The sequence below is a fragment of the Ixodes scapularis genome, unplaced genomic scaffold (genome assembly GCF_016920785.2).
Source record: "Ixodes scapularis isolate PalLabHiFi unplaced genomic scaffold, ASM1692078v2 PGA_scaffold11__112_contigs__length_91849675, whole genome shotgun sequence".
Lineage (NCBI taxonomy): Eukaryota > Metazoa > Arthropoda > Arachnida > Ixodida > Ixodidae > Ixodes > Ixodes scapularis.
In genome coordinates this window covers 71,495,972-71,512,613 of record NW_024609837.1, presented here as the reverse complement: position 1 = coordinate 71,512,613, position 16,642 = coordinate 71,495,972, and the positions used below count along the sequence as shown (strand labels likewise).

The 16,642-nt window shown below is 44.6% G+C and overlaps 1 pseudogene; it reads right to left on the bottom strand.

Annotated features, from left to right (window-relative positions):
* Window positions 1-3,814: 3,814 nt before the first annotated feature.
* The window catches only part of LOC115316361, a 64,380-nt pseudogene continuing 51,552 nt past the window's right edge, over window positions 3,815-16,642 (bottom strand).

Here is a 16,642-nt window from a genome sequence, read left to right as displayed (position 1 = left end):
GGACGAAGTTATGCAGATCAAGCGCCACAGCCTTCATCACACCATGCAATAACGTTGACAACGTATACCGGTCGACGCGATAAGGCAAGATCCATCCACACTCAAACTTGAACAACTTTTGTTGAAGTTTGAGGGTGGATGGATGTTGCCTTAAGGGTGGATGGATGTTGGCTTATCGTGTCGACCTGTTAACGTTGTCAACGTTATTGCATGGTGTGATGAAGGCTGTGGCGCTTGATCTGTATAACTTCGTCCTTTTGTGTTGGTGGAGATGACCTTTAGATTAAGACTATATAAGGAGGTGGACTAAATAATTGTGTTAGCTGAGTTTGAGACGTCGTCCTGTCTATTTTCTGTCCCTTCTACGTTTTGATGTTTCTTCTCTACCCTAGTCTCAGGTTACTTCAACATGGTTAATATTCACCAGCTCGCCTGCACCCTTACGATTTTTTCTACGATTTTTTGTAGTATACGAACTGGGATTTCCCATATCCACTGCGAATGTGGAAAGAGCATCGGCCATGTTTCCGGTCTGGTTGCACAAGTAGAGAGGCACATGTTTATTTATTTTGTTTATTCGCTCTCACCCAAAAACTGAAACTAAAACTGTCAGTTGAAAAGAGCGTTCGTGAGTTAATGCAACATAGGAAAATATGTCGATATTTACTACGAGAACTTCTAAAATGTCACAAGAGCCACTGCAAATGGTGAAAATATTGACTACGTAATAAAAGTGCATCTGTAGCTATCTAGTATTTCTGTACTTCAACATTATCTTTATAACGGGTGAATGTCACGACGATATTCTGAAAAACTGAATGCCTTTTACAATAAATTATCAATAAACAAACACTAAAATAAGTTTGAATTTTGCGTGCCATAAAGAAACGACCCGAAAAACCACGAATTAACAAAAAAATATGAAGTCCGGAACACCCTCGGAATTTGTCCAGAAATAAACTCCGAAAACGCATAACCCTACCTATCATTTATTAAATCCATTATAGAACCTTGAAGGTAGAAGTCTCTGCCATTTTTTTTATTGTTGTTGCTTCAAATATATTATAGAGAAGATACCTCCTTAATTTAATCTTTTTAATGCAGTGCTAAAGATAAAATGTCAAGGTGAGGAGCCGAATGAATATAATAGAAACACTTTATTTCGAAGACTTCTCATGCCATGAGAGCTTGCAAAGTTGCCAGCTTCTTGAGAAAATAGGACACATTAATTTGACCACAGTATTACTGCCGCAAAGGCCGAAGCGCGCAATACATATTATTTTGGTTTGTCTATGCAGCTTGTTGAGTTTGAAAACACCTTTATAGATGTAGGTTTATAGGTTCTGGTTAACTAAAATATATATCTAAAATATTCTAAACCTACTTTATCATATTGAACTTTATTTTCAAAAAAAACTTCGTCAACACTAATTCGTCTTGTGTACATCTGTTTTCGCAAGAGCCAACTCGATTTTGGCATCGCTTAATTTGCTGTTCTAAACTTTTCTGTAGGTACATCACTTTTAGTTTTTATCAATTGCTGGATAGTTTTTTGTCAATTTTAATAAATTGTTCGTTTCCGGTACCTGCACACCGGAGACAGAAACTCTTGAGGTAAAATATAAAATGCGTAAATTATAATTTTAGTGCGTTTTCACGTCTGTCAAAGCTCATTGCTTGTAATTTTTATGTGACCAGGTACTCACTTTCTATTAAAACATGAGCAGATCAATCGCTCGCAATATTTATGGCGCATTTGAAAACCAATTTATGAAGCACCTTTCGCTTCGGATGTTTTTTTTCTGAGAGGTTAGTTTGCTCGTGACTCTTTAGAGTAAGATTCACAGGTCAACTTTTATGATTGTTTATGACTAAGATAACACCTCTAAGACATAAACTAGTCGCTCTGCCTCTTTTCGCGCAGAGTTTATTGTGCGTGATATGCAGATTGAATCTGTCTTTTTTACGTACACTGTTATATTTGATTTCAGAATTCAGCGGCATTTTCATGCTCGCTCTTAGCATACGATTGTTTGCTCATCGTGTTGCTTACACACGAGATTTAAGTTAGTACACCACAATAACTTTTAGAGCATGAAATGCTTTTTTTTTTTTTGTTTTAACCCTGCTTCTAATCCCAAAAGTCTTTGTGCTTGTCCGTGCATTTTCTACTAAATTTAAAGGGAACATTGATATCATGAGGCTTATACACGAATTCAGTTTCTCAGTTACATTTAGGGAGAAAATTGATGGCACGTGTACGTGCCATCAATTGGTGTACGTGACCTGTACTATACACCAATGCAGTTTCCACGCTAAATTTGGCGGAGAAGTGGGGTCACGTGACGCTCTCTGCCGTAACGTGACGTAACACATTGAGAAAATTGATGGCACGTGACCTATACGTTAACTTAGTTTCCCCAGATATACTTAGCGGGAAATTTCACGTCTCTTGGCCAAAACATCTATTCAGTCTGCCCCTAAATTCTGCAGGAAATGGAAGTCATCTTAACTATACACCAATTCAGTTAGCCGCTAAATCTAGCGGGAAAATTCACGTCACGTGACACACCGATTCCCTCGGCAATAGACCATATGCAAAAAGAACCGCTATCTAGATTTATTGCACTCATGATCAATATCAAACTTCCGCTATATTGGAGGGTTCCCGTACCGATAGCTTCGCCCGCGAAACAATGGTCTCGGAAAAGCGGGAGCGGTGGAAGTGAAATCTGATCATCTGCTGCAAGTCCGGTGTGAACCCTTCCCGGTATGAACCCTTCATCGAAGACCCAGAAGGTCTTCGATGAAGTCCGTTCACGGACCTGGACGGCCCAGTTCACTGCTTCAGTGACGAGTCTTGCGACCTCGCCGCTGACATTTCCGTTTCTGAAATTTCATGGCCGTCTTTCTTTTTTTTTTTTGAACCGAAACTGAAGAGCAACCCGTCGGGTGCACAAATAAATTGTCCTAGTGTCATGAAAACCGACTTAAATGCAGATGCCGCTCACCCACAACTTGAAGACGTGAAGAAACAACAGTATGGCGGCCCCTTATGGCTGGATGATGATAGCTGGCAAGCTTTTTGCACATGGTCTATTTCCTGTAATGCATTTCATCATCATAGGACTTGGAAAGTAAAGGTCGCTGCCAACTATTTATTTACACTGTTTCCGACAGCTGTTTCTCAAAAAATCTGTCGGAACAAAAGTGTGCAAATGATGCTTTTACACTTGCGGATTTACGGGGGGATTAGCGTTGCCGGCGAACGGTTTCTGGAGCCGGGGGGCGAAACCCCCTCATCGCTGGCTGAAAATCTACTTCAGTCCGAGACCCATATCCAGATTTTCCCCCAGCAACGAGTGGATTTCAACACCGGGCACCAAAATCTTCTCACCGCCGGCGCGGATCCGGCCGCGAATCCGCAAAAATAAGCTCACCATGACTGCACTATTCACGATACTAACTGATTCCTTAACTCAAGATGTTGATCGGGTAACTTAATCTTAATCGCATACCGTGGTTTGATTTATTCACGTTACCAATTCCTTATATGTCTGCGAAGGGTCCGAAACACAATCGACCGTTGTCAATCTGCTATTAACACACTCAAACGTGGTCATCAAGAGTCATAATAATTGTTTGTTGTTTATAACATCCTTCACACGTTTGAAGACGTTGTATTACACAAGCAGAGAGATTCCGTCTATCAGGAATATAGCAGAAGTCATAATTTTTTACTTATTTTGCCTTCATCACGGTGTGCCGGGTTACCAGAGAAAGGACTCCCATGTTGCCTAAATTTGTTTTCCGATCATGCTTCTTTGTACATATATATTATGTGCATATCTAGATTTTTATTACACTTCTTGCAATTGTAGTTTGCACTGGAAGAATAAAAAAACACTGATATGAACGAAGAACAAAAATGCACTGTTTTTTCAACGAGCAACGACACATATGTATGATGCCCATCGCACTACGAACACCCGTTTGTTCACAAAGGAATTGGAGGAATATTAAATACTAGAAAAATATACCAAAAAAGATAAAGATAAAATTGCTAAATTTATCTCCCTGAAAATGAAGAACCAAATTAAAGGATGCCTTTTTTTGGGATAACTCTGTCGCAAGGAATTCTAGCTCGTTTTTTCAATATCCGCTAAGAAGGCTCTGAAACATGGTCTGAAGCATTCTCCATCTTAAATGCTTTAATAATTTCCCGCCCATACTTGTCCTTCTGTGAGCCACGCACTGTAGTGTTTGAATAGCTAGGGGTGCGATTATAATAGGTGCGGGCGTGCACAACAATTGAATGGTAAGAGTCAGAGGACACCCTGCTGACTTTTAAAAACGGTTCCCTAAGGTGAATGTTCAGGCATCGTCCTGTGTGGCCGATGTATTGGCAGCCGCAGAAAATTTAACATATTTCTTGAAGTGCTTGATCGTGCATTCTGGTAGACGACTATCATTACTCACTCTTTGCCACATTTGTTTTAACGTCATCCTCATGTGAACACCACTTCCGGGTCCAACCAAGCAGCGAAACTCTTCAGGCGGTAGGCGGTGATAAGCACTTACCGAATGAAGGCCGGACGTGTGTTGTTAGATGAAAGACGTTTGGAGGCTGTGATGAGACGCTGAAGGGTAGTACGGAGGAGGTACGATGGGCACCCGACTTGGAGCAGTCGGTCATGGTGACGTTTGACGCTTGCTGATGAGAGGTGGGGACAGGGTTTTGAACGAGAAGAGGCGAACCGGGATCGGATATTCCCAAACATCAACGACTCAGAGTGGCTGCTGCAGAAAAGGAGAACCGGTTTCTTGCATCGTTGTTGGAAACTGCAGCACAGATCTTGAGTTTGAAGATGAAGTCTTAGATCCAGATATTTTAGTCCCACAACTTTTGGCTTTTTGCTAGTAAACTCAAAACCCGACGAGAGTCCTTGTCCTTGTGCGAGGCTCACACGAGAAGAAGTATGGGCGAAACATTATTGACGCATTTAAGATCAAGAATGCTACACTATTATAGAGCCCTTGTTGTCGTTATCTACAAAAGAGCTAGAATTCCTCGCCCCAGAGTTATCGCAGAAAAAGCATACTTTGATTCGCTTTGTCTTTTTCAGAGAGTTAAATTTAGCAATCTATAATGTTTATATTATCTTCGCTTTTCTTGACTTCATCTGTGACCAAATCGGTGTGCCTAGTGCGATGGTCGTCACATAAATGTCTGTCTGTGGTTGGAATGACTTTCCTTAAAGTGTGACAGGCGTTGCTGCACATGATTGTTTCGCTAGAGCGATAGACGCTTGTGTAGATAAGTAAACATCCACGAAGGAATCGACATTTGTGTATAGTTTAGTATGCGACATTTTGTACTCTATATATTTACAATGTCTCTCCGGCAACTGTACATGCAGCCATGCCTTGGCCCGCAGGAGTGGGCCGCAAGCACTCCTGAAATAAAGAAATAAATAGATACAAATGTGTCGTTATTAATTGTAAGAATTGTGGATTTCTGTCAGTTGTCAATATCAGTGTTTTCCATTCTTTCTGCATGAACATAGCTTACCCAAAGCGATCTGGTACGTGTACTTAATTTTCAATTTTATTCCGAATTCCTTCCAAGGCCTGTGTACAGCCAGGGTACTTGCACACCCAAATACTCTAAAAAAACAACAACAACAACAACAACAACAACAACAGATGGTTATTTATTAAATCCGTCTGTCTTCAAGTGTTTCATAGATTCGAGTAATTAACGCCTCCATTGAGAATTTAAAAAAAAATGCCAATATCCAGAAGCACTAAACAGTCTAGAAAATGTTCTAATCGAGATTTTTATGGTGCCTCCGGGCTTGGCTCGTTGAGGAGCTTCCGCACTTAGTTTTCCCGGTGACTCAGGGGAGACACGCTTTCTCGGCGGGGTCGTGACACTGGGGACGCTGAACGTCGTGGCGATGGGGAGCGGGCTTCACGGCGAGGAGACGACACTGGGGAGGGCGAGCGTCGGAGGTACTCCTCGATGTCGCGAGGGCGTTCGCCGTACCTTGGGCGTGGATCGTTCGGGTGGAACCCACGCAGGCCCATTTGCTGGTAAAGACAACGACGGTAGATATGGTCGGCCTCCCCGAAGTGGTAGCAGATGGGTCGTCAATCCGCTGTCCTCCACACGTCGGTTTTTTCTTGGCGCCGGCTGTTCTCGGCAGTCGCACTCACGTACTTCGTCGTTGAATCGGGGGTACGCCTGCGTTGGTGGGTCTCGTCGTGGCGCCACCGGGTAATGTTGAGCAGTTGGCGGCGGTCGTCGGGCCACCGCGGCGTAGGTCACTTTCGGTTCATCGGCTGCGGCCACGCTGGCAGGAGTCTCCGGTTGAATTGCCCGCTGAACTTCTTTGCGTACCACTTCGGCTATCGACAGCGAAGCCGGCTGGTTGGCAGCAGGCAGCAACTTCCTGAGCTCTTCCCCGACGATGTCGCGGACAATTGCACGAAGAGTGTCAGCGCTGATGCCGCCCTCGTCGAATCGGGAAGACGTCAGCGTCGAAGCAGCAGGCGTGCCGGCGAGTCGGTTGTAGTGGGTGGCTCGGATTGACAGGGCCCGCTCGATTTTAGATGCCTCGGCGACAAATTCATCGACAGTAGTTGGTGGGTTGCGAACAAGGCCACCGAAGATGTCACTCCTCACTCCTCTCATCAGGACGCGCAGCTTCTTCTCCTCGGTCGACTGAGGGTCGGCGCGGCTGCTCAGGCGGAGGACGTCTTCAACGAAGCTGGTGACCGTTTCGTTGGGCCCTTGAGTTCGTACTTGAAGGAGGTCTTCCGCTCGCTGTCGTCGTGTCTGGTTCGTGAATGTCTCCTTCAGGCCAGCGATACAGGTGTCCCACGACGTAAGGGACGCCTCGTGGTTCTCGAACCACTGCCTCGCGGTACCCTCCAAGGAGAAGTAGAGGTTTTGGAGGCGCAGCTCAGTGGTCCATCCATTATGGCGTGCTACACGTTCGTAGTGCAGAAGTCAGTCCACTACGTCTTCGTGGGTCTCGCCATGAAAGGTCGTCGGGGTTCGCTGGGCAAGAGGCAGGTAGACGACGGCGGCGGCGGTCGGGGACTGCGATTGCTGGTCCTCCATCGTCGGCCTGGTTGGCTGCCTGGTCCTGGGTGGCAGAAGTCCGTATTCCGGGTGTAGACCTTGGGTGCGGCGACTGGTCCGAATTTCAGGTTCCGCGTTGAGTGGTCTTCTCACAGGGCTTGGAATCGGGCATGCACTGCGGGCCCTGGGAGGGGAACGCTGCACGGGCATGCGGTACCCCGCACCTCCACCAAAATGTCACGGGTGGTGACCAAAAAACAATAAATAAACAGGAAGAAATAAACGTTTAATGTGGCGAACTTGTGCCAAAAATAAAAGGGTACAAAAGATAATAACAGAGCGTCGCGGGCGTCGAAGTCGGCGTAACACCAGAGTCGACCACTGGGGCGAGACTGACTCCGCTCGCCTTGCGGAATCCCTTATGTACTCTCGTGGGTTTCTGGATCGTTCGACTTAGAAGGTTCGGCGCGTAGAACATTCTGACTTCGAACAAGCCCAACATGATTCTCGAATTTACCAGAACATCACTTTACAGAGTCAACAAAAATGTGCCTCCGTGGCCAGGAATCGAACCCTGGCTTTCAGCGTGGAAAGCACGCGCGATAACCATTACACCACGAGCGCGCTCGAGGCAATATGTTGACGTTTCTGTGAGAATGACGGTGTTTCCTAGTTGCAATCTTGACTTTTAGCCGCGAGAACGAACGCAAGCGTCGCTGCGGTCGCCGCGCCCAATTGGCCGCTTGCGCGGGCCCCTCGCTTCCCAACCCCGGTTTCCTGGTTTGGCCGTTGTGTCATAGAGTAATATAGTAACCGTAAAGAGAGGACACAGGAGCCGATTCGCGGCCCAGATAGTGCGTTTCATACCCTCTGCTACGTGGCGCTTTTCTAAAATTTGGTTAGGGTGAAGACATCCATTGTTGTCCGGAATGTGCCAGCGCGTGACGCTCTCGCGAACTCGGTGCGTGACTTGGGCGTTAAGATGGCGTCTATGCATCAGCCAAAGCTACGCGCTCGAGCTGAGTGACACCGGATTGCGCGCACTTCAAAATGCATAAAAAAACGATTGGGGGGAAAAATGGCTGAGGTGTCACCACTCAAGCAAAAGCGCGCGTGTGTATGAAGGCACTCTAATTTGGTTAAAATTAATTGATACTCTTTCTGTGAAAAGTATTTATTTTTTAAATGGCAATGCTTTAAAATTGTTTAAAGTACTTAAAACGACTAAATAGATTAAATCAAATACGTCACAAAAACCACGTGATGAATGGCGCCTGCCATGGCCTGCCTGCCTGCACGCCGTCGCCTCTGCATCATTCTGCATGGCCTCTGCTCGTCCCTCCGTCGTTCGTCTGTGGCGTGCGTGCCGTCCATCTGTGCTTTCTGCTTCATCATGTTCGGTCGACTTTGCATCAATCAAGGTGACGCATGACCGCCCGCGTGCTCGCATGCTCGGCGTGAATTCGTGGAGCCGATCGGTTCAAGCTTCTCGCGCTGTTGTTTCTGCCGTGCTGTCTGGCTGCACTTGAACGTGTGTGCATGTTGATTTTCGATGAGATTGTTTTAAAAAAAGAATTTAATTAACGACCCTGCAAACGACATTGTCCATGGGTTTACAGATGACGGTATTGAACGAACCTCTAACATTGCAGATAGAGCCTTGGTTGTTATGCTGTCTGAAATTTCCAGGAGGTGCGTTTGCACACACTGTTGTGCACACTCCAACAACGTCTTCTGTTTAACGCAGTCTTTTCATTTCTCTCATTCGGGAGCTTAAAGGGGCGGTGCAATAATATTCAATTGGAATGTTTTTCACTTTACACGAGCTTACTGGCACTAGTGGGACTCAAGGATACTCGCACGCAACGCCACTGAAAAAGAAACTCCTCTGTTGCACTGTATTTTCGAGGACAAAACCCAGTGTTTTTATTCGATCTCTCCTTCGAAAAACCTGATGACATAGCTGGACGATAGCAGTACCGCCCAGTGACGATATTTGAATACGGCTCATAGATTGGACCCGAGCATGGCGTGGACACTCGAGTTGGGCTCGTGATAATCGATAGCTTGAGAAACATTCGGGTAGTGTCCTGTGTCAAATCGCTGCAATGACGACAACAGCCGAACCATAACAATGTCTGGAACTCAGCGCGTGTCCCGTGCCTTGCCAACCCCAGCGCATGACTATGATGAACATTGGCGGCATATAATCGGCTCCAGATCACGGGGCCGCTTGTTTTGGCTGCGAGTTGAGGGGGTGAACTCTGCTCCTTTTTCTTTATTTTCTTCTGCGACTTCGATTTCGTGTGGTGAAAACGAACGGGTATATTTTACAAATCATTAACGTCAGGGATTCGTTCTAAGCGGTATTTGCGCAAAAAACAAATATCAGTGCATCGCCCCTTTAAGACTGTTGGCTTCACAGTAAAGGCTGTGGTCTGTGGTTAGGGGGCTTCAAACGTAAGCTTGGTGTGTGTGGTGATAAGCCATTTTTTTAAGTTGACAACGAACACGTTTACTTTGTCTTTGATGTTCCGCACCTTCCCAAAACAACCAAGACCAATCATCGAAGCCCACAAACTTTGCATCGGAAATGAGGTCATGGTCTTCTATTGTTGAACTTCATTGTTCTATCCATGAGATTAGCTTGCAATTGACTCCAAAACTTACTGAGAGGCACATTTATTCAAAAACTTTTCTGTAACATGGAAGAAAATTGTGCCCCACAGGTACTGAGTGCCTCAATCTTTCTTGTAATCATATCTCTTGTTTATGCAAAGGAACTTCCTGAGGCAGCCATGGCTACCGCCTATTTCTGTGATAGGATGTGCATACTTTTTGATTGTCTAAATAGCTAAAAAATTCAAGAAGACAGGACAGAAGTTGCGTCATGCCATTCTGAAGGGAGAATCTCAAATACTTGGTTTTTCTCCACCAGTAACTCGGATGGATTTCAGCATGGCAGTTCCAAAGTAGAAGGCAGCCATAAGCCATCATTGGGTGGCAAGTTACTATAAAAAGTGTCCTCATGCTCTGGGATGAGCTTTCAAGCAGCCATGACTTTAAGTTCTTACTTACATGACGCCTGCAGCAAGACACTCTTGAGAACATTTTTGGAGCTATATACGATAAATGCTGGGCTGCAACACAAACCCAAATGTGCATCAGTTCACCTCAGGACTAAAACACCTCTGGATAAAGAAACTGTTCAAACTGTCGGACAATGAAAACGTAGAAGATGACAAGGCTGACCTCTCAAAGGAGTTGCAAATATCTTCGCACCATGAAAGTTTAAATTCAGACATTGTGGAATGTCTTCCAATTGATAACTTCCCGCTACTATAGGATATTTCTGAGCTGGCATCAGACATCAGGTCTTACATAATTGATGACTCGTCCACGTTTTTATTACGTTTGGGGCTATTTGATAAAGCTTTTGCTTGAACAGACAACTTACAGCTGCGGCTGTTCTCAGCTGCTATCGGATGAGTCTAATAACTTGACCAGGCCTCACCAGTACTGTCTTGTTCCTAAAGCATACCACGTGCCTGGGAAATTCTTCGGGAACTTAGTAGTACCATCACAGGCTGCCTTTCATTTCATTCAATAACTAGAAAATCACTTTGTTCCCATAATAGAGAGTGTGACACATGTTCGAGGAGTGTGTGCCGCCTTGTATAGCATACTTTGAGGTCTGGGTGGTTTTCGCCTTTGCCCAGAGGAGTACCACAAAGGGTTTTTAAAATTGTTTTGCAGAATACGCTCGTGTTGACATGTTTGATTTCTTAACCGGAATTCGGACAAAGTTCGGTTGCACTCTTCAGTGGCTAGTAAGAACGAGACAGGTTTAACTGTTAATAGCGTATTAACAGAGGCGGTTGCCAAACCAAAAACAAAAAGTGATTAAGTGGGCGGTGCAGCTTGCTCTCCAAATATTTGTTTCCCCTTTTTCCAGCGAATGTGTATCACGGCTCCCTAACAAAAATATTTGTCCACTTTCTAATAAAATTCGATAGAAAATAGTGTATAGAGGCTAACAATATCTGAAAGAAAATGTATCCACTTTTGTATCCACTGTCCACAGTTTTTTCGCCGCTTTTTTCTGAAGCCATATTTCTTTTCTGAACAATTTCGGGGAATATTTAGGGACGTTGAATCTTGTCAGATTTCGAATAGAGTTCTCATTGTTTGGTAATGGCTCGCCCGCAGTGAGTTTGAGGCTACGCAAATTGGTGTTTTTTTATATTTGCCGGAAATCGGGAATTTGTACTATCCGGCGTGTGCTTCGCGCTGTTATTATACTGTTATGGCTGGTTACGATAGCGATGTCTTATTTATTTTTGCACTTACTTCCCGTATCCGAGTCGGCGTGAAAGTGAATGTATCATACAGCATGTTCTCCGTGGAAGGGTTTTGGTAACTTGGTTCCGCTAAGAATCTATTACGAAGTGTACGAATGCCGAAGTCCTTCATATTCATTTATTTTTGTGAGTATCGATCTCTTTCGTATAAAACATACAGAGCTTCTGAAGTAAATCATGTCTACATGAATGTGGTCCAATAAAATGTATTCGAACCACTTACTGTTATTGACCCCAAAATGCTCCACCAGCCAGGAGTCAATGCGGTGATTGTGTAACTTCAATGCTTTACAATATAAAAAGAACAAAAAATATATATACTTCTGCTGTGTGAAGTGAGTTGAAATATTGTTTGACACATTTTGCACGGACTCCATCGTAAAAAATAAAGCAAAGGTGTGTCAGTATTAAAAAAAAAAAAAAGAAAAAGAAAAACAGCGGCTTTGGGAGTTAAGGTGCTCCCGAGAGATGAGCGAGGCGGGGAGGAAGGAGAGAGAGAAGGGTATTAGAGAACGGGAGCAAAAACGCCCAAACCGAAACCGAAACTAACTTGACCGGAAACGGAATCAGATTATACTTAATACCGCTTGCTAGGAGCGCTACCTGTCACTGGTCTATCTGGGCCGCTGGGGCCTATGGCGGTGTCCGCTCTTTACCTTGTGTATATTACTCTATGGTTGTGTGCCGGCGGCACTTCCAGGAGCAGGGTCTCGTTCACCCGGTGTACAAGACGCTCGGTTAGGACGATACCGACGTGTTTCCGTACCTTTTATAAGCGTGTTCTTCGCTTTTACCTCCGCTATGACCCTTAGGGTCATAGCAGAGAGGGTAAAAAGAGAAAAAAAAAGCCCCCTCTCCCTCTCACCCGCATCTCCTCTGCTCCACCCAGTGAGCTGTACCTAGTATCCGGCTGGCGTACAAACCCTGTTTAAAATCGCGTCATTTTGGAAATTTCAAGCGCAGATTCGCAGATTTCGGTATGCCAGTTATCGTGTAATACTATGCTAGGTAAAAATATTAACAGGGTCCAATTGCGATGTTACCTGCGTGCAAATAAAAAAAAAGGGAAAAACTGTGTCAGATTGGCCAGTCTCCGGCGAAAAGTAAATGCGGTTGCTGTACCTTTTTTACTTAACAAAGTTTGTACTGGTGTAGGCCTTTAGTGACCATGAGTGGAAGTCTGAAATAATAAATAAAAACGTGCTCTCCTGCCGCAATACACGCAGTAGTTAAGGGTAGTACTGCCGGCTGACTCAATTGCTATTTAAGTAACGGAAAAGATATGCTAGTTGATCATTTACCGAAATAGAACAACAGAGAGCTCTAGGCTGATTTTGGAGTAGCCATAACTATTCTAAGAACGCGAACCACTTCACAATGGCAGCCACGAGCGAGAGTTCGATGTTCCGTACAGCCCGCCGGTGCAGCCAAAAGACGGAGGATGGCAACCTCCCGGTTTGTCGTCTGCTAGCGGAGTCGGGTGCGTGCCCTCTCTCTCGCCGAACCCGCTGAATCTCCCGGATGTATGGAGAGGGCGCTGCTGTCAAACAAAATGGTTCCGGCCAGAGAGCGCTAAATGGAATGGTCTATATTTGGGTTACAAATCCTGAAAGCTGTCGGCGAAGGCTATTCCGCCGATTAACCTTTTTCACGATCCACACGTCACAAGGCAATCGTGCGGGGGTCGGTAAATCGGCGGCGGAAGTGTTTTAGACGCTAGAGTTCTGTCCCTTGCATGTTCAGGATTTAAGAAAATATTACAGCCGCTTTGCAGACATCTCAAATGGCATTTATATCAAAGGCCTTTGGGTGGTCGGCAAATTAGCTGGCGACGCCGACTGCGCGTGCCACTCTGCATGCGCTGGTTCGCGGATGCTTTAAAGGCCCTGGGTCTGAAGGCCTTTGAAGTGCTCGTGGTATAGGGTTGTGTTCCATAAAAATGGCTCCTTTGTTAAATAATTACATAATTCGTACACGTATGCAGATATGCTTTATTCTTTAGAATATTCACGGTTACTGGAAATTAGTTTGTATGGTAGCAGAAAAAACGGCCGAAAGGGCCCTAGTTGCCTGCATGAGGTGTATTAAACTACCAAAAATATACGCAACAACGCTACCGTAATTTGGAATGTATGTACTTTTTCCTGTCATTCTTCCTTTATTCCAGCGTTGTGTATTCGGAAAATACGCCATTTAGTTTGAATTGTCATTTCCAATAAAAAGAGACACAGCTGCAGGTGCCCAAAAGCTTCCTCAGCCTAAAAACTTCGCACAGCTGGACTCTGACAACAGAGGAAAACAGGAGGAACAGCAAGCATTCGAACGGCTGTCCAGTTGTAGATGCTGCACTAATAGCCGAGAATGTGAAACATGCAAAGGGTAACAGTTTGCATAAGAAAAGCTTCTGGTATTTTCGCTTCAAGACAATTTGCTTTGAATGAAATCTAAACATTAGAGTATAAGGGACTAATAACGGGCTAGACACCTTCGATTACGTTTGTTGTGCATTACTTGAGGGTTGATATAAGCAAGTCCTCAGACACCATCAGTGGAGTCCATTGGAATACTACTCGAATCCACGAAAGGTCAAATGGCGAGCAACGTACATAAATAAATGTTCATTGTTTCTCTACTTTGCCCCTGTACTTGGGTTGTCTCACTTGTTATTCTCTCTATCTAGCCCAGACAATATTTAACATGTTGCTCGAACAGCAAGCAGCTTTTCTGCTTCAACATTAAAAAAATGGTATACATAACCTGCTAATTTATTCACACCATCAACAGCATTCATTGTGTTAGATGTAAATCTATAATGATGCTCCCGCAATTGTGGCCATATTTCTTCATTTTCATATACCAGGTGCGATTCTTGCGTTGCGGATCTTGTTAAGCTTAAGTGATAATATCGAAGCTTAATACTTAAGCTTAGCAACGAATCTTGAATTAAAGAGGGCGAACATGATCTGTCACCCTTTCAATCCTTCCGCAAGGTTGTTGACGCCGTGTGAACAAGAAGGGGACAGGCTTAGCATCTCTAAACATCTTGATACGCATTTAAACCCCAAATTATTTTCTGCTGCTATGATTCAGTGTATTAAAGACAAAAGGCATCCATGGCGAATTAGGTATTTTATTTTTTCTGAAGGAATTACAGCCCAACTTTGTGCTGTAATTTAGCAGGAAATTATTCTTACATCGCACGAATGATCTATTTTTACAGTTTTCTTGTTTATTATAGAAAACCACCTTATCGCGTAATGCCTCGTGATCGTTTTAGAGCGCAGCTCTTAGGCGTCCGTTTCCGGCATGAGCGACGTCGGCGAAACCCCCCCCCCCCCCCCCCTTTTTTATTTTTTTTTGCAACGATCGGGGGTCACCAGTGTGCTTTCCTGAATCGCTGTCATACTGATGAAAACCCGTCTCGGGTCAAAACGTCTAAGTGAAGGATTTAATTTTTTGAAGTGGCCCTTTATTCTATACAAACTCTCGGCAGCCAAGCCCCGAACTTCGTACTATATATATAACGGGCATGGTGGCGGGCGGCCGAAGGCGTGGGTATATAACTGAGAAGTAAAAACCCTTTGCTGTTTTCACTAGGGGTTTCTTATTCTTAGTTATGTATATATATATATATATTCCGTGCGGGAACTATCAAAATTAGAGAGTTCCGCGCCAGGACGAGCATGTACGCCAACTCTTTTTTTGTTAAAACGATACCAGAGTGGAATGGGCTGTCGGAGCTGCAAGTGTGCTGTGAAAAAGAAAGATGTGTTTTTTTCAGCATTGTAATCCCCCTGCTGTAACACCCTCGGGCGCTGCGGGGTAATCTCTGAACAAAAAAACAAAAAAAAAAAAAGGCGGCGCTTTGAAAAACGCGCGTAGCGCCGCTAGCGGAGGTTTCTGGCGTTTGACAGTGAGGTGCATTCAGCAACTTGCGCCGCCATTTCGCATGCGAAGCTGTGGCGGCAGAAGCGCGCAAGGACGGAATTTTTGCTTTTGGGCCGATACGTTGAGGGTGACGTTGCATGAGAGCTGAGGCAGACCTAAGAAGGGAATCTAGTTGTTCTCCGCTTCATATATTGAGTTTGAGTCGTTAATAGGGATCATTTCTCTAGTTGCGGTCGAAAAAGGGGTTGGACTGATTTTCCCAAAAGCAAGATTGCCGCCACTATAACTGGTCTCAGCGGAAAATTTGTTTGGCTCGTCGCTGTAAACGTAGGACTACTGGGACGATGATATTTAGAGGCGAGTGAAATGTTCATTAAAGGAAAGTGTGTTCACTACTGTCTCAGTAGGAATTTTTTTTTTGCACTCGTCGCTTCAACAGTGGGACTGCTTGCACGATGATATTTGCAGGCGAGTGAGATGTTCCCAAAGTTTGTGCACTAAGGTTGCCAAGTTTCATTAGGACAGCAGGTGTGAAAGTTGTGTTTCTAACGAATAAAGGAATAAAACTGTACGGCATATCAAATATTAGACCCAAAACGTTGTGTTATAACCGGGCTGTGCGAAGTGCAGATTTAGTCACACAGGTTCTTGAACATGACCGTAACTTGACACAACACTTATTATACAAAAAATAGGTGGAATAGGGAAACCTGGTGGATATTTGGCTTGGGCGGCGTAACTGAATTGGAACTGGTTTTGACCGTGAAAGGGCTGTAAAGAGAATACCACTCGCCGTGGGAGTTGGATACTTTACAGGTAGAAAAGGACCAGTAGACTGTACTTCCGATAGAAACAACTTTACGAAAAGTGGTTAAAAATCCGAGAAAACAAAGATGTCGGCCAACACACGGTTTGGCCGTCAAAGGCCTTTGCGGTCAGGTGTTGACCCGCATGGTTGTGCGAGGTGCCGATTTTCGGCACACGGGTACTTGGACATGACCGTAACGTGACACAACACTTATTATACTAAAAGAGGTAACACAACGAAACCAGGTAGAAATTTAGTTTGGGTGCCGTAACTGCATGGGAACCGGTTTTGACCGTCAAAGGCTGTCAAGAGACTACCACTCGTCTTGAGAGGTGCACACTTTACAGGTATACGAAGGGACCAGTGGACGGCACATTCAATTCAAACTTTACAATAGGTGGCTCCAAAGCCGAGAAAACAAATTGTCGTCTACAGGACTCGGGGTATCGGCATTTCCACATCCAAAAATTAGCTGATCAAAAAAAAAAAAAAAAA